Source organism: Pseudopipra pipra, chromosome 4, assembly GCF_036250125.1.
Source record: "Pseudopipra pipra isolate bDixPip1 chromosome 4, bDixPip1.hap1, whole genome shotgun sequence".
Classification (NCBI taxonomy): domain Eukaryota; kingdom Metazoa; phylum Chordata; class Aves; order Passeriformes; family Pipridae; genus Pseudopipra; species Pseudopipra pipra.
Window position 1 is genome coordinate 32,817,271 of NC_087552.1, and position 18,491 is coordinate 32,835,761.

Genomic DNA, 18,491 nt, shown 5'->3' on the forward strand with positions numbered 1-18,491 from the left:
CTTTACTCTTACTCTAATGACAGAACAGTGATGGGACAGATGCTTAATTTCTATGTGCTGTAGTTAACGTGCTCATAAAATAGGCATAACTATACTAATGTGTGTAAGGTGTATGCATTAGACCTTTAAAGAGCTGTAGGATTGCTGTATTACCTCTCCTCAATCTAGCCTGGGAAATCTTGGTCTGACTGTTGGACAACTGCGGTCTTTTGAATAATCTTTTAACTTAATACAGGAGGGATTTTGTGCATGGGGGTCTTCTTTTCTTTAAAAACTGAGAAGTAGCTCTGTTCTTTCAAAGAAAGCTAAAGCACGTAGTGTGGTGTGGAAATAAACAGTCCTCTTTCATCTAAGGGTATAGCAAGATAAAATATACAGATGTTAACTCATATTCCTAATTTTTAATCCTTTATGAAGGTGATTCTCTTTTTCTAAAGTTCTGTCTGTATGTTAGAAGTGTCCTTATGGAACTGGGAAGGTTGTACAACTAGAAATTAGTGCAATACTGATAATACCAGTTCTGAGTGAAAGGATTAATACAAACTTTAATATGCTCCTAGTAAGTAGATGTAGTATGAAATAATTTGTTGTTAATACTCTCAAATATAGTCTGCTGTTGCAAGCAGTGCTAAGGTCCTGGTTGATCCTTCTAGTTTGTCATATGAAGAATATCTGCTCAAAATTATGGCATGGAATAAGTCTTTGTTGGAAAGAACTGTTCAAAAAAAGCCTGCTTTTGACCTTACTTCATGTTGGCATGGCCTCCTGCAGTAGCTGCCAACACACCAAGGTTCCAGCAAGGGTTGACAGGACAGTAAAAGAGAACTAACCTCTAATCACAGCAAAACACAAGACTGTAGATAAAAGGCACTGTAAAGAGAAACTGAAAATAATTTCACAGGCTATAAAATCTTTGATTTTTATCTTTTGTTTCTCACCAACTTGGGCATGAGGTGTTCTCCTGCCTCCAACTATGTTACTTGTGCAGTACTGCAAATAGTGGCTGCTATTTTCAGGGGCTTGTCTAGTATAACAGAAGAATAAAGCCAGTGTAAGAGTAATAATAAAAGTAGTAGGTAATAACACTGAAAACTAGCTCCCTATTCAGGGAATTGCATGAATCATAAACCTCTTTGGTATTTTATCCATAGACTAAAAGAAAACCAGAAAAGAAACACTAATAAGCTATAGCAAACATAATAAAACAAGAGTATTTATTTTCTGTGTAAAAGCACAATAATTTGAACTATACTATTTATATAAAGTAGAACATGTCTAGACATGTAAGAAACAAAGTTTTACTTAGAAATATCCAAAAAATAGGTCAGTAATCTGGGACGTGGGAGAAGTGCATCCCTACTTCAAATCAGTGGGAGTCAAAACCCCCCAGAATTTCTGATATCTAGGCAAGATCGTAAAAGATGATGATACACTGACTTGTAATAGTTTTATGGAAAAGTTTATTTATGACTCTGTTTTTTAAGGTCTTGTGTTGTGAACAGATAATGAGAATGTGCAGTGGTCAATTAGGAAGGTAAGAGAGGTCTTATTTTAGATTACATGTGATTTCAGAGAAACTTAGAAGATTGTGTCATACTATGTAAATGGAAAACAGTACCTAAGGTCTCCAGATCTAAAACATGCATATATGCATGAAAACATCTAAAATGAAACCAAAACATTCCGATTAATCCACTGTCTCTAGTTTTGATATATTTATATGATGGAAAGGTTGAGGGAGGTGAAGGGTTTTTGTTTTGTTTTCCTTAAGATGAGTTTAAATAGTTTCAGGCTAAGATTCTCATAAACTAAGAAAACATTAGGATGAAATAACTTGAATAACACCAATGTAACCTGTTATTTAAATCACTTTTTAAAAGCTCTGTCAATGTCTGGAATGGAAATTTTAGTTAGGCTTATGGGTGCCAGTCTTGTAATGTAAGGTATAGTATATGTAGAAGTACAGAGGCTTCCCATGCTAAGAATGTTAATTTTTTTTTTTTTCATAATAATTGTGACCTTTTCAGACCATTTTAAAATGAACTTCTTGGTTTCTTAATTTCATCAGACTCTCTGTAAAACTGTTGTTCTCCTTTGGAAGTCCTGCATATTTAGTAATAAAACAAATATGCTTTGTGAAACTCTTTAAAATCTCAGCAGTTCTATCTCATATCTGATGTGCGTGGGTGATGCAGTCACTAAGTGATGCCACATAGTACACATCTATATTCCTTTTTATAAAACACATGTGGTATTACATGAATCTCCTGAGGAATCTGATTAATAGTTTTTCCCTATGTAAATTAAAGGTAAACAGAATAAAATCCTCCCTACAACTTTTATGGTCCGTATATTTACTAAAATGGAGACTGTACCTAGTTGTCATTGCATTTCATATAATGAAAATGCATTTATTTTCTAATTGAGAATTAGGATAGCTTTATAAGTCTGCTCTGATGTCCCTGAGGACATTGCCATTGAAAACTGAAAAGCCAAATGTCCTTCACAACTCTCTCCTAAAGCTATGTTTTTGTCTTGGAAGTAACACAGTGTAATATGAGATACAGCAGTTGCCAAGGTAACTGTTCTTTTCTCTTTTGATAGCAGCAGGTAAATGGTTGCCTGGATATCCACAATAATGTGCTGAGGCTCTAGTAATCCAGTAAGGATGTACACATTCTCTTTCAGGCTTGTTTTTTCTCTTACAGAAGCTTTAAATAAAATACTAAGGTACACGATAAATATTAAAATATTATCCAATATTATTCAATAATTATTCTTCCTCTAATGCTGTGTTTTTAATATTATTATTTTAATAATGTTTTCATATGCTGAATATTAGGGCAAGATCTTTTTTATATTTCTATAGATAGTTCTATTCAGAATAACTTATTTTCTGATTTTTTAAAATATCTTAGTTGATTATTTCAAGACCTTTCATAAATTTAACTAATTAACTCCACATTTAAATCTGGAGCTAATGAGACCAATTCTGCAAGCAGTATTTCTGGTTTGTTTTTATTGCACCATCTTTTGTTGAAATCAGTGAGATGTTTGAAAACAAGACCAGTCTCCCATTCTAACTCTGCTTCAGCATTCTCCTGAATTTAAAAGAAACTGCTCCTAGCAAAGAGGCGTTCAGATTTTATGGACTTTGAGGATACATAGGAAAGTTCTCATGAAATGTGACATAGTAATCATTTTCTTGACCACACTTTTTTTTTGTTGCTGTTAGTCTGAACCCCATCAGTATAATTATATACTCCAGTTTAGAAGATCCATCCTGTTCTGCATCCTGTGTTCTTTTGTATTGTGTCAAATTTTTTTTGCACATTTTGAATAAAATTATCAGAGATTAGAACCTAAGTCTTCAGTGTGTCATAATTAAGTTCTAGATTTATTGTGATAAGAATTATATCTTTATTCAGTCTGTTTGCGGACCCAGAAAGAATCTGTTGAACTCTTTATACTACAGTTTCTTGGCCTATTTCATACCTGTAAGCAGAATGTGAAGAAAATCTTAAATTTGGCACAAATGGAATATGTTTTTAAGGTTTTCACAGTGCATAAAATTGACCATACAAGCCTCTGAACATGTGATATATATGTGGCCTGAATTCTAGTTGTTAAGTACCTCAGAATTGAGCAATCCTCCTCATATAATCTCTAGATTTAGCACTATATGTGAAATAGCATTTCTTAAAAGAAAATTAATCTTTTTTCATAATTCTGTTGCTGTTATGAATAATACCAATGTCCCCAAAAATCAGTACAAGCAAACTGGCAGTACATAAGTAACATGGCTAAATAAATCGTCACCCATATTTATGGAGAGATGGACAAGGCAGGCTCAAAGCTGTTGGACCCAAAAATTAAATACATATTTTCAGTGGAGGTATTCTGGAGATAATGGCATTCTGAAAGATTTTATGGAAATCTTCTATTTATTTATTTTCTTTAGATTTTTTTTTTCCAAGCACTTGATTTCTGGAAAGTAGAATTTGTGCTAGAAACGATTTTTGCAAAGCTGACAGTGAAACTGCTTTATAACAAAAGTGTAGTCTGGTTTCTCTTGGTTACTGAAATAAAATGCAAGGTATGCCATTGTTGTATGGTATAGACAGTTCTTGGCTCAGAAGTAGATTGTTTCACCACCCTAAAAAGGGGTTGGGTAACAAGGAGATTTGTTTTAAGCATCCATCTTAGGCAAGACTACCATCTGACAGGTAGACTCAACATCTTGACACTGCTGTAAATGTTAATGTTAACTCTGCTTTGTTTTGATAGCCTCGACAGACACTTATTCACCAACAGTACTTTCTTAAGTAGATCAGACTCTTAGAATTAACAAAACCACTGTAATTCCCTGTCTGAGGACACATTTCTTTTACTGAGGTGTGTAACTCCAAACAGATGTGATAGTTATGCTCTTTTCCCTTTATGATTTGACACGAAATCCTGTATCTCAAGTGAGTGACCAGCAGTGACCAAAGCACAGCTGTCAGATTCTGGACTGACTTAGAAGTTATGTGAACGGCATCAGCTTATAAGAAGTAAACCCCTTCAAAAGTTCTGGAGAAGCTTTTTTTAATTTTTTTTTAATGTTTAAATATTGCAATAAATTTCTCTTCTTACAGAAATTTCCAAATTCAAGTCTGCTATTAAAGAAAAGCAAACCAAAGGAATGTTACTAGAACTGCTTTTCATTTCTGAACAAAAGAAAGTAAGTGCCTTGTTGATACATATTTATTCCTTCTGGTTCTACATGTGATGTTTTTGATTTATAAAGTCTCCCCTTAGTGGAACAGGATGGAAAATAGGGTCTTTTTAAACTGACAAACTAGTACTCCTGTGTATTTCAGTAGTGCAAAACTGACTCTTCAATATGAAACGTTGTTATACCCTTGAAGGTTTCAGCCTCAGTACAGTTAATTGCTAAAACCAAAATAAACTCAAGCAAACAAAAAACAACAAACAAAACTGTGGGTACATTGGTCCTCCTGAAATTGCACTTCTCTGTGATATTAAATTAAGGTTTAAATTAATTTTTAAATTAATATATTAGTAATAAATTATTATCTACCAGAGGTGTAATAGGGCATTTAGAAACTGTAAGTTCCAGGCATGTACTTCCTTCAAAACTGACTATTATTGCAAAGGTGAATCACTGAATCATCCATGTGTTGCATTTTCAAAGTTCTTCTTAGTTTAAAGAAGTAAAGGGAATTTTAACAACTCTGGTAAATTAAAACTGCAATATACAGACCTCTGAGTCCAGATAACAGCATTGAAGTGATTCAGTATAACATTTGAATAGAAGAATTACTCAATTTTTTTTTTTAATGATTATATTTGAAGTTTGGAGCTTTTTTGCGTGTGCAGAAGCTGCAGAACAGATGCAATATTTACAAAAAAGTTAGCAACATAGTAAGGCTTCAAAAAATAGTAATATTTTGTGATGTGAGTGATCTTTATAAGTTGTCAGAGAACCATATGTTCTGCAGCAAACTTCTTAACATCTTGCTTTATCTCCTCTTCTTGTGGCAAACTTTTGATATCCAAAAAACTAGTGCAAATGTCACTTGAGAAGAACTGCTTGAACAACCTGTTTGCAGAAGTAAGGGTAAAATTATACATATCAAATTCTCTTGGATGAGTTGTTTCTTCCTTAAAATATAGGTAAAGCAGTTTTCAGGCTACAGATTGAACTTCTGTCTGTTGATCAATAATGAATCAATATCAGATCAATTAAAAATATGTCTAAATGTCTTTTAAATTTTGTGTAGTGTTTCACTGCAACTGCTTACATAAACACTTTTTTCCTTATTTCAATGATACAGAAGCAAAACTTTACTGGCTATGTTTCCAAAATAAATTAGTTTGAGGTGGAGGAAAAGCAGTGGGAAAACAAGTGCTTGGACTCATGTAGTCAAGGAGTCATGGCTGGGCTTCGCGAACGAAGATTTGGGAAGGTCTCTACCCATGTTTGTTACAAGTGTGCTGGTGGCTAAAAAGGCCAGTACGAGACAGGCACGTCTGGTTGCAAAAGGCACAGCAGAAAGACTCCTTTGCTGGTATATTCTGCAAGGCACGATTCTTTCTGCATTGTCTTTTCTCCTCAGGAGTGATCCTGCGTGCTTTCTCAAAAGCATCAGCAGCGTTATAGATGGTGTGTCTCCAGACCTCCCTATTGGAGGCCAGAGTAGACCAGTTATGGTGATCAATATGGCCAAGGCTGAGATGTTGTTTCAAGGAGTCCTTGTATCTTTTTTTCGGGGCTCCTCTCTTGCGGCAACCAGTGGCAAGTTCACCATAAAGCAAGATCTTAGGGAGGCAGTGGTCCTTCATCCTTGAGACGTGCCCTGCCCAATGCAGCAGTCAAGGAGTATTAATGTGTCATTTGATCCGTTTTAGTTAGAGGAACTAAAGTAGTTAGCCGAAGTGAGTCCTGTGGGTGAAAAGATAAGTTGAAATAGATTTTAATATGTTTTGGCTAAGTGGCTGTACTACTGAGATAGTAGCATGTTTAACAGTGGAATTAACTGAGCCTTGTGAGGATCAGGGCTCCTAAAACCTATTTCTAGAAATAAGCTGTGAATGCTGTTTACCAGGCAGTGGGAGCCCAGAGTGTCGGTTAGGGCTGCACTGCACTGAGGTGGTATTAATGGGATTTATCAATGTAACTGTTTTTGAAAATCGTAGCTTAAAAAAAAATGATTTGAAGAGTAAGTTTCTTCCTTTTGTTTATCATGTACCCTTTAGAAAAAGCAAGCTAAATTAAATAGAAAAAAAATTGCTTAAATCACAGGTTGAACGTGTGTTGGTCCAAATGGCCTCGACAAAACAAATGCTGGTAAAATCCTACTTTGAGTTATTTTGACAGCATAAACAGTATTTAGGGACTTAACAATTGAATGTGTGCAAATATCATCCAGTATAATGTAAAACTTCATCTCCAGCTTTCAGCAGACATTCTCAGGTTCTGTATATTGTGGCTAAATACAATCCAAGAATTTATGAGTGCAGATGGTGTTTTTAGCCAGCTGTACCATTCTGATGTAAAAGGAATTCCTTGTAACATAGAAGGGCACCTCATCAGTTGAGGGGAATGTAAGGAAAAGCAATCTAAATGAGCCCGTAGAAACATCTGTTGCAGTCATAAATATACATGAGGCTGTTCAGCTGTATAGAATAAAATAGTTTTACTAACACTAATTTTAATAAACCATAAAGGGGATTGCATTGCAAATTATGGATGCTGACAGATTTTTAAAATCATACTAAATGCTTATTTTTGTGCTGCATTTTCACATCATGATAACATTGTGTTTCCCTTAATAAAGTTAGAAATTGGCAAAAAAAGTCAACAGGCTTACCCTGCATCTTTTTAGAGAGTCATAGTTTGGGCTACCAAAGATTAAGAGACTTGAAATACATTTTTATTTTATAAATTTATTTTATAAATACATTTATATATTAATCTTCACTTAAATAAATTAGTGAACTATCTCCTGTTTATCCAAGTTGAAAGTTTCTTTGATATTCCTGTCATCTTGGAACTAGCAAAATGGCTTTTTAATGAAGTTTCTCATTTTCTTCAATGATTATTAGATGAAATTAATATATAAATTGGGTCAATTGTTTTACAGTACTTACAGTCTTAGAGAATTCTTGTCAATGCTGCTAAGGTCATGAGAAGGGTTTCTATACACTTGAAAATTAAGGGAATGAGTCATACCCATATCCCAAGGGTGAGATTGTCTACTTAAGTCTTAATGGCAGAACTCCCATGCAAGACAAATTTTCAGCCTCTTTTCATCTCTCTTATTTCTTACCTGCAAATTAACTTTCTTAACAAGTTTCAAAGTTGTCTTCCTGTCAGTTCCCCATAGCTTTTCTTTCTGCTTTTTCCAGAATAATGTTGCAGTTTAACCCTAGTGAACGACTAAGCACCACACAGTCACTTCCACTCCCCCTCATCCTGCTCCCACAGTGGGATGGTGGAGAGAATTGGAAGCGTAAAAGTAAGAAAATTTGTGGGTTGAGATAAAGACAGTTTAATAGGGAAAGCAAAAACTGTGCACACAAGCAAAGCACAACAAGGAATTTGTTTCCTACTTCCCATGGGCAGGCAGGTGTTCAGCCATGTCCAGGAGAGCAGGGATCCATTTTGTGTAATGATTATCTGGGAAGATAAATGCCATCACTTTGAATGTCCTCCCATTTCTTCTTTCCTCAGCTTCGTATGCTGACTGTGATGCCATATGGAATATCCCTTTGGTCAGTTGGGGTCAGGTGTCCCAAATGTGTTAGCTCCCAGCTTTTTGTGCACCCGCAGCCTCCTTGCTGGTGGGATGCTGTGAGAAGCAGAGAATGCCTTGGCTGTGAGTAAGCACTGCTCAGCAGTAACTGAAACATCCTTGTATTGTCAACAGTGTTTTCAGCACATATCCAAAACAGAGCCCCATGCTAGCTACTGTGAAGAAAATTCACTCTATCCCAGCTAAAACCAGCACAAATAGTTAATTCCAGTCTTTACTCAAGTTGACTCTTGAGGGCACTCAGTGTGTCCTCTTTATAGCTGCAAACGCCATTAATGATGATTTTTTTCCATTGTTCTGTCATAGTTTTGTTCTACAGGTATAGCTGACTCTGAGTTCCTGCTGCAAATACTCTTCTCACTTACTGATAGTCTTCAACCAAATCTGTTTTACATGCCATAATCAATTATCGCAGTACCCTAATCAACATTCATTTAAATGCGACAGAGGTTTTATGTCTGTCTTGACTTGCCAATCTAACTGACATAATTTGAATTTACTAGAAAGGTTCTGAATACTGATACATTGTCCATTAAAAATAAAATTCCTGAAGTAGCCTGAAGAATATGCAAGTTGATATTTAGCACTTAAGTTTTTAAAATAACCTATTCGAAAATAAATAATGTCATTAATACTTGAAGAACAGATTACTTACTGGCACTGCTTAGCCGTGTATTGAAATTGTTGATTAACTCAGAATATTTGAATTCAGATGAGACATTGAAATGCCTTCATCCTTTTACTCCTCATTTAGGAAGAATACAATAATGAAGAAATTAATGGTTTGAAATTTAATTGTATGTGCTACTTGGAGAGAAGCTTGACTAATTCCTGTTCCTGAAAGAATATTTCTGTCAGGCCTTGCTGTGCTTGACTTGCATCATCCCTGGGAGATGTTCTGTTAAAATGGTACCTATTTGATATATATTTAATTTTTTTTTCAGCAAATTTGTCCAAACTCATGAACCATGTACACACATGCCTTCTGTTATGCTAAGAAGATAAGCAGAAAGGGACACTGAGAAATGTCAATCTATGTTTTAGATGGTTGTGGCTGACCGTAGGCTGTAATGCATCTTCAGCTTGACTGCACCTTGACATTCACTAGGTCCTGCCTCAAGGTGGAGCTGTTATATTTTCAGTAGAGATGAAGACATGAAAAGCTTTTTCTTCCCGCAAATCCTGTTTCTAATTTGAATAGATGTATGAGTTATATTGGTAGAGAAAAATGGCAAACAATCTTCCTCCCCCTCAGCAAAAGCCAGAGTCATCAGAAAGCTGTGTCACGCAGGTGGATTGGCCTACAACACTGACTTTTATTCAATCTGACATTACTTTTCTGAGGTTCAGGAAGATGCATACCTTTCACTTACAGTAGGTATCCAGCAGGATTATGACAATATGTGCATTCCAGCTGTCAAAAGCTGTGCTGTTCTTCTTGTGGCTTTTCATAATTGGGAATGTTTTCCCAGAAGACATTATGTGTGTATATGTATTGTGTTCTAATTAAGACTATATGAGACAGTTATGGCAAGCTGTCAAATCAATGGGACACTGGGTATATTTTAGTCTCCATGCTATAGTCTAAATAACCTTTTAAGGACTCTGTTCCCTCGATGTGGTAAATAAGTGCTGAATGTTTTCTACTTAATAGGCCTTTGAGTAATGTATTCCATATGGCTTTATTGCTGGAATGAGACCTTCTTATCACTAAATACACAATAGTGACATGAGGTCATTGCAGCATGAAGAAATGCATAAATCTCATAGATGAACAAAGTCAGTTTATTGTGAAGTTTAGTTAAACAGGAATATTCTAAAGTAAACATTGGTGGCAAATTTAAGGAAAATGAGGGAAACCCACAAATACTTATTCTAGTCATCTTTCACCTCTAAGTTTAAATACTATGAATGTCTATCTTAAGTGGATTTGTGAAAGTGACACTCATTTCCCACTTGTTTTCTTCTTTGATTTAGAGTATCTTTCTTCTGGTCACTTTAAACATTAACTATTGATGCATTTCAATAGCTTCTTGCTCCAGACTGTATGAAATTTAACCATGCCTCTCTCTTAACAGGTGTACAAATTGCCTGCTTTTAGTTCATTTGGGGTGAAATTCACTAACAGTAAGAAGAAATTAAATTAGGCCCTGAACAGCATGAGTGATCTGAATTGGGAGCAGACTGGGGGACTGTCTGATGGGCTGGGTACATAGTGCCCATTGGTGCCCTGTGTACTGTAGAAGAGGGTTCACATTTGAAGCCAGTATTCTGTACAGAGTTGGGTGACGTCTGTTTTGTAAGACATTTATTCACCTAAAAATGCAGCTCTAATTGCTAGCAGTTTAGTAAAATTGAGTCCAAATAGCTTTGGCTGGCATGAAAATGGAAAAAGAAACATTCTTGAATGGTGAAGCACTTCAGTGTTTTAAAACAACCTTTTGATCATTCGAAGCCAGACTGGGAACACGGAGACTTGGAGATAATGTACAAAACTGAAGAAAAATTGTTTTTTTACATTCAAATCTCATTTTCAATGGATGTTTTAATTATATGTTAACAATGATTGCTTTTACCCATTTTATCCCATTGCCTCCAGGTATTTTATTTTTTTGCCTGCCTGTTACTTAGAACTTTTTTTTGTGAGAGGTGCTTCTAATATATTGTAGTGGGTTTCTGTGGCTGGGTTTTGGTAGCGGGGTGGGCTACAGGGGTGGCTTCTGTTAGAAGCTGCTAGAAGCTTTCCCTGTCCGGTGGAGCCAATGCCAGCCAGCTCCAGGATGGACTTCCTGCTGCTGGCCAAGGCCGAGCCAATCAGGAGTGATAGTAATGCCTCTGTGATAACATATTTAAGAACAGAAGGTTGTTGTGCAGAAAGAATTCCAGCCAGGGAAGAGTGGAGTGAGAACATGGGAATAACAAGGTAGACACCAAGATCAGTGCAGAAGAAGGGGCAGGAGGTGCTCCAGGCACCGGAGCTGAGGCCCCTGCAGCCCATGGAGGACCATCGGGGTGCAGAGACCCCCCTGCAGCCCATGGAGGAGCCCATGCTGGATCAGGTGGATGCATGAAGAAGGCTGTGACCCCGTGGGAGGCCCAAGATGGAACAGGGTCCTGCTGGGGCCTGCAGCCTGTGGAGAGGGAAGCCCACACTGGAGCAGGTTTTTCCCAGGTAGAAGTTGTGTCTCCTGTGACTCCTGGACCCACGCTGGTACAGCTCATCCTTGAAGGACTGCACCCCATGGAGGAGTGACCCATGGGACAGCAGTTTGGGAAGAGCTGCTGTCCAAGGGATGGACTCATGCTGGAGAGGTCCATCTCCTGTGGGAGGGACCCCACAGGAGCAGGGAAAGGACTCCTCTCCCTGAGCAGCGGCAGAAACAACGACTGACCATAACCCCCATTCCCTCCCCCCTGTACTGCTGGGGGGGAGGAGGGAGAACCCTGGAGGAAGGAGGGGTGGGGGGAAGGTGTTTTTAAGACTGTTTTATTTCTCACTCTTTGGCTCTTATGCTGTTAGTAATAAATTTAAGTATTATCCCCACTTTGAGTCTGTTTTGCCCATGAAGGTAATCAGTCACTGACCTCTCCCAGCTCTTATCTCTACTCATGAATCCTTAGCTATTTTTTTTTCTTTCTACTCTGTCCAGTTGCAGAGAGAGAGTGAGAGAGTGGCTTTAGTGGGTACTTGGCATCTGTCCAGGGTCATCCACTACGTATATATATTGACTCAGGCAGGGAGAAAATTCACTTCAGTAAGTACCCTTCACCATTGGAATAGATTGGTAAAAACCAACAACAACATTGATTCATATCTTAATGATATAAATGATAATTCCTTTTTAATTCTAAGCCTAGTTCTTATTATTAAAAATTACTGTGATAAAACTAGTTCCAGCAAGTTGAAATAATTCATTTTTTCCTAAGTCATGGCTTGGCCTGAAATCTGAATAGGAAGATCTGAAAATTGTGATAATTTGAACTTTTTACTTTTGTTTCTTTTGAGTTTTTTTGATTGGTTTGTTTTGGTTTTGCAGTGAGCTTACTGAGAGAAGGAGTTAAACCTTGGGTTGTGGAATTAGTCTGTTGAACTTAGTGTTGATTGTGTTACCTAGTGTTTTTCAGAGTATTTAGGAACATGCTTAATAACCTTGATGAAAACAGATTTTGAAATTCTCTGCTAACTGGAATCCAAGATGTTTGTCTGTGCAGTCAACTCTGCAGCTGTTGCTCTATTTACCTCTGAGCTTTCTATGTCTTTTAGGTGCTCTGAGTACAGTTTTTGAGGAGTATTTTTGGTTCTTTCCTCACATACTATTTATGGTCCTTGGATAGTTCATATCTGTTCTAAGAGGAAGATAATTCCTTACAGCAATATTTACAGTTATGTGAAACTGGTTGGAGGCTATCTGGAACTCAGAGCATAGTTTTGTCAGTTTATCCTAAGTTGATGAGAATTAATTTCAATTTGCTTTCAGACTAAGAAGCAATTGAACACAGTCTTGCCAGTTGTAAGGACTGCGTTGCATTATTATTATTATTATTATTATTATTATTATTATTATTATTATTATTATTATTATTGTAGGATGTCTGTATGGATGCTTCCTCTTTGTTTTATAGGTAAGTGTCCTAATTCTAGGGCTTCAGTCCAGAAGCGTTAAAATGGGTACAGAATAAATCTTCTCTGTCCCATCTTTCTTCTCAGCTTATGCTGAGAACTGTACTGTCTTTCTGCTCAGTTTTTCAGAAGTACTGCAGATAGTAGCATTTAAAAATCAAACTGCCAGTTTCAGCCCATGCTCTTGCTTTTCTACACCAGTTCTAGTTGGCAGCTTCATCTCAGGTTGGAGTGGATGGTGTTGTCAGAAGCAACTTTTGTTATTTTCTCAGCAGAATTGATCAGAAGGAAGAAGAAGGAAAGAAGAAGATGAGCTGAATGAGCTTCTAATGGGCTAATAAGGGTAAGTTCATAAATCCAGCAGGGTTTGAATATCTGAAAAGCATACTAATGCTCAGATTTCCTGAGAAGGGCTTGCTGTACTTGCCAGAACTATGTAGGTGGATAAACCATTTCACGAAGATGCTGCTCCCCTTCTTTCAGAAAAAGGTATGTCATCAGGAAAGAATCCCTAAAATTTATGAACTGCTGATTCACTTGCATTTCTCAGCCCCTACTAGTATTTTATAAATCAGATAAAGTAATGAAGAGAATATTCAAAACAACCCCATTTTCTTTAAACTTTGTATTAGTTTATTAAAACTAAAAAGAAATCTCATGTTAAGAGAGGCTAATGTTAAGAGACTGACTTGGCTGAAAAACTGTAATATAAATGACAGCCAAGTTGTCCTGGACTTATCCTGTCCTTCCTGGACTTATCCTGTCCTTCCTCTCTCAATTCATCCTCCTCCAAATCGTTTTCAGACAAAATGAACTGGGAACATTTCCTTGGGAGTTCAGCATGTTGTGACAGTCTGTAAATATCAACTGTACTTGTTAGGATGAATCTCTGCTCTATGAGTAATTTTGATGCTTGCAGAATATACAAGATCTGAAAGTCCTGTACTTTATGCGCACAGAGTAGGTACACAGTTGATCTGACACATGCTGAACTGATATCACCTGCATAGAAGAAGAGATCCTATACAGAGTACTGCTCTATGAACTGATTTTCCTGAATAAATGTTTTTGTCATAGCAGTCTGAAGGAACAAGAATCTGTGGGGAAGAAATCAAACAAACATGTAAAGTAACACCTTTAGTAAAGGTGTTCTAATACATCTGTGATTATTTATGCATCACACTTATAATGAAATTTTTTAAGTAATTCTGGAAAAAAAATTAAACTCAGAAGTTACTTTTTCTATCAGTTAGGCTGTTGGAATATCCTCACATTAGAAGTTCTGGAAACCTTGCCTTTACAACCAAGACAACATTTCTTGAGCATTGAGTTACCCAGTTCTGTTTGTGCTCTTCTGCTGTGTCCATCACCAAATTATTTGTTTGCCTGATCTGTTCCTATGGGAACCATGTGGTTTCAATTAGATGACCTGGGATTATCTTTTTGCTTTGGCAAGATTTCATAATGTCATTCCATCTCTGCAATGAAAAGACCCAAGTATTTTTCAGTTGGCATAAAGATACTGTCAGAGGATAAACTAATGGTGATACTTTCCCTAAATTCTGCTTTTTGGGGATTTTTTCTTCTTTGGGGTTTATTGTTCTTGTTTTCTATTTTTAAAGTGTTCTCATTAAGAAGTCTTGTGGCACTATGCTCATGTGGTGGACAAAGGCAGTTAAGTATAGTCATCGTGGAAGATGTAAGCAGAAGTGGAGCTGCATTTACTTGCAGAAGGAGAACAGGAGTCAGAGGAAGCTGACTACCATTTATGATTTGAAGGGGTATGACAACCCATTGTATTCAGAAGTTTTGGATTTCTATTAAAAAAACACATTTCCTCAGCATAGTATACTCTCAAGTTATAGAAACAGTACTGTCCACAGCTTTTTATGCATCAGAGCTAATGTATTCAGCAGTAATAAGTTTAAAGAAAAATGACCTGCTGGTACCCTATTTTTCCAGAAGGCATTTGTTTGACAGGGAGACCTATTGAGAAGCTGGCAAGAAGTCAGCAGGAGCACTGGAGGTAATGCATGATCAGAAGGAGGCCTAGAGGCAGTCTCTGTATCTACTGACTCTTTAGACTTCTGTTTCATTTTGTGATTTAGTGAGCTTTTACAGATCAGCAGACAAGGGAGCTAAGTCCCCATCAATGGGACTTCAGAGACATTTTTATTTCAAGGATACACAAAATTAGTAGTGGCGTTGAGGAGAGTATGAAAATCAGAGCATTTTTGCTCAAGTGTTTCTTGTATGGTTTCAGTTATGTATGCTGCCACGGGTAGTGTTAAAGCAAGAGTTCTGTGAGTCAGTGCCTGAAAAAAGTTATGACCAGCATTATTCTGGAATGTGTATGAGAAATACATTAAAGCCTGCAGAAATTGAAACCCTTAATGGAACTTATCTGAGCTTTCTAGTAATGAGTAATTTTCAAGTTATAACACAATATATTAACGTGAAAGTTTATATAATTTCAGGACTATTTCTCTTTATGCTGGGAGGACTCTGCTAAAGATAATCTGCTGAGTAAATTCTGTAAATTTCTGCAGATTCTGAAATAAATTCCAGTCCCCTATTTTTCCCCCTCTCTTGTTTGAAATGTTTTATGGGAGCTCAGCATAAATCTCTTACAGTAAAAAGCAGGGAATTGTATTTAGTTTCTGAAGTTTGTAACTCCTTGAATTAAGAAAAACTTTGAGTTTGAGTTTGTGTTAAGAAATTGCTATAGTTCTTAATGACTGCTTCCAGAAAAATTAACATTACTTTTATAATACAATGAGGATAATAAAGGGGATATATGTAGGATGAGGGAATCCTCTTTTCAGTGCATTTCTTTATGCTAAGTTCTTTTCTAATCTGACATAAACAGAAAATTTTAACAGTTTCTAACATGTCAGTATGTGTTGTAGTCTAGTGAGAATAGAAAGACCTCTTGATTTCTATTTTATGTCAGAAAAATTTAAATTATAGTTGTGTAGTTGCGTATTTTTGAGTGTTTAACCTGCAGAGTAGAAAATACTGACATTATATCCAGGTTTTACCCAATAACCTCATGATTTCATGTCAATCTTCAGTATTTTCTTGCATTTTATTCACAAGAGGATGAAACAATTAGTGTATTTTCTTTTGTGTTTCTCTTACTCAAGTTGGAACTAATTGCAAAACATCATGGATAATGACTTGTGTATTTCTATAGCTGCTTTTCAGAACAAGAAATATTTCTGTTTAGGCTTGCCATACATCTTCAGACAGAACAATCAATACAGAGATTTCTATGTTTTTTGTCAGACTTGATTTCTTAATATTACTAATCTATAAGTATTAAACTAATTTTTATAAAGCATGTACTTTATATGAAGATGAAAATTATGTATAGAGTGGGATTGTTTTATACTTACAGTGCCTTAGCCAAATAATCTAAGCCTATGGTGTTCATAAACACACTTGTCTGCAAACACAGTTTAACTGCTCTTTAATTGGTCGGGATGTACTGAGTACTTGCAAATGCATTTGCAGGAATTAATCGTTATTTTCTCATTTTGTGTAATCTTAGACCTCACTGACTTCAGGTGTAATCAAAGATGTTAACAATCTCTAAAAGCAGACACATCATAAATTGTATTCCAGTACTCTTTGTTGACTTTATTAGTAAGCAATAGTGAAATCTAACCTAACAGTTTAAGGACAGTAATTGTCATATCATTATTCTTTTGCTTATCTTACTATAGAAATTAGTTTTGCCCAGGCATATGTTACAAAGAGAAAGAATTTCTTTCTTGAACCCTTCTTTGCCACTCAATATGTACAGAAAACCATGCTGCTGCTGGTAAAATGTATTTTGAACCATATTAAAAAAAAGAATATTTGAAGGAAATTAACTCCATTATCCCAAGCCCCTGTCACTTGTCTTTCATAGTAAGGCCCATGGAAATTGTTTGTGATGCATGGCAAGGAAAATTGGGCTGCCTTCATTCCTGACAGGTAAGTTGCCTTTTGATTTCCTGATCTAATGAGTTGTAGTACTGCAACATGAACAAGGGAACAATCTTATTTTAATTAAATATATGTCTGTTTATGGTAGTAGCATTCCTTAACCTCTTTCATTGTTTTTGAATATTTTTTGTAAGTGGAAGGAACTATTTTCCAGCAGCTTGAATATCAGGTTTGCATTCATTCTCTTTAAGAAGCCAGAGTTAATGTCATTACAAAGTTGACCTGAAATAGTCTTCTAAGTGAGGGGGTTTGTGTGTGCTTTTTGGTGATTTGCCTTCCTTTTACTAATTGCATTTGGTTTTTGGTTGTTTTATAGTTGTGGGGAAGATTTTTCAAACCATTGCAAATGTGTTGAAACAACCTGGAACAACTAAACTAATTACAAGCTGTGCTTTACATTGTAAGTTTTAAATTTTATTTTTATTTCAATGAATTAACTGTTGTTCACACAGTAAAATATTTCTGGCTCACATCATTTTACTCATTTTGCCTAAAGCATTTGAATAGCTGTCCTTAGTAGTTTATTGACCTCATTGCTCAAGTATTTGCAGGATTTAATTCTGAATTTCCACTTAGGAGATAACCTTCCTTTGGAGTAATGCTTAAGACTTTATGTGTATTTTAACTGGATCAGTATTTTAAGTTTATTCTAATTTTTCTCTAAGGAATATCCTAGCATATGATAACAATTTTTGATGATCCACCATAGGACACACAATTCACACTGTATTAATTGAACAAACTTCTGAATCTGTAAAGTGCATGATGCAAACTACCAAACTTGTTAGAAACAACATAACTTCTTTTTAATCACAAACTTTACAAATATGTATTAAGTAAAAAATTATTAACTTGGTAATAGCTACCTTATTTACGCCAGAATTCAATTATTACAAACCATGAATTGAAGCTTTTTACTGCAATATTATTAGATATGGAGATTTATGGTTTATTGTGGGCTTTTTTTGGGTTTTGGGAGATTTGTTGTTGTTGGGTTTTTTTTTTTTTTTGTTTGTTTGTTTTCTGCAGAGAGCAGGTTGTGGTGTTTTACTTTGCTTTTATTTTCATCAGGAGCAGTCTAATTGCTTATTTTATATAAAAGTCACATTATTGTCACTCTCAGTACCATAAATTATTTAGTTGTGCTGGGATGCTTTTGTCATGGATGCTTAGCATTGTCTGTGCATAGAAATAATTCAAGCAGTTTGAGTGCTGTAGAGGTCAACTAATCTCCTTTCAGTTTTCATTTCTATTTTAAATAGAGATAGGACTTTTTCTTTGTTCTCTGCATTTTTTTCTAATCTTTTATTTCTCGAAAATATCCAATATCCATATTCATAAGTGTATGAATTTTTAGGTATCAGTAACTTTTTGCAGATTCAAAGTTTTCTCTCATGCTTTAATTAGTACTCTCTTTCGTTGTATTTTATTTCAACATAGGAATCAATACCATGTTCTACTGTCACATATTGTACTTAATTCCTTACCCTTGTTAGTCTTGGGTAACTGCTTAAGGGGTGAATGTTGTCTTGGATGTAAATTGTTGTGAAAGAAGT

General features: G+C 35.9%; 1 long non-coding RNA gene across 1 annotated transcript; it reads left to right on the top strand.

Annotated features, from left to right (window-relative positions):
* The first annotated feature begins 11,961 nt into the window (after nt 1-11,961).
* Nucleotides 11,962-17,706, top strand: LOC135413111 (uncharacterized). The gene is made up of 3 exons (XR_010430092.1): nt 11,962-13,285; nt 14,565-14,723; nt 16,859-17,706. It is a non-coding gene; the product is annotated as an uncharacterized LOC135413111 (long non-coding RNA).
* Nucleotides 17,707-18,491: the final 785 nt, after the last annotated feature.